This window comes from Bison bison, unplaced genomic scaffold (assembly GCF_000754665.1).
Source record: "Bison bison bison isolate TAMUID 2011002044 unplaced genomic scaffold, Bison_UMD1.0 scf7180017864366, whole genome shotgun sequence".
Lineage (NCBI taxonomy): Eukaryota > Metazoa > Chordata > Mammalia > Artiodactyla > Bovidae > Bison > Bison bison.
This window is the reverse complement of record NW_011494938.1, coordinates 77181-77410: the sequence shown is the minus strand read 5'-3', so window position 1 is coordinate 77410 and position 230 is coordinate 77181. Positions and strand designations below refer to the sequence as shown.

Sequence of the window (230 nt, the reverse complement as noted above, 5' to 3'; positions counted from 1 at the left end):
TTTGCTCAGCTAACATATACTGGGTTCTTGACATCAAGGAACCCATAGTTGAGAGAGCAAGGCAGACACAGAGTACATAATTACAATACAATGATGTAGAGAAGTTCAGGTAAACAACTGTGATATACGCTAGAAAGGTCTGAGAGTCAGAGAAAGGAGTGTGGTATGAGTAAAAAAGGGAGCAACTAATAGCTGTAGAAGTCAGGGAAGATGCCGTGAAAGAGATGTCA

General features: G+C 40.9%; 1 protein-coding gene across 1 annotated transcript in view; it reads right to left on the bottom strand.

The window, feature by feature from the left end:
* The window catches only part of GABRE (gamma-aminobutyric acid (GABA) A receptor, epsilon), a 21474-nt gene that overhangs the window by 14002 nt on the left and 7242 nt on the right, over positions 1–230 (bottom strand). The gene's annotated exons all lie outside the window — the stretch shown is intronic.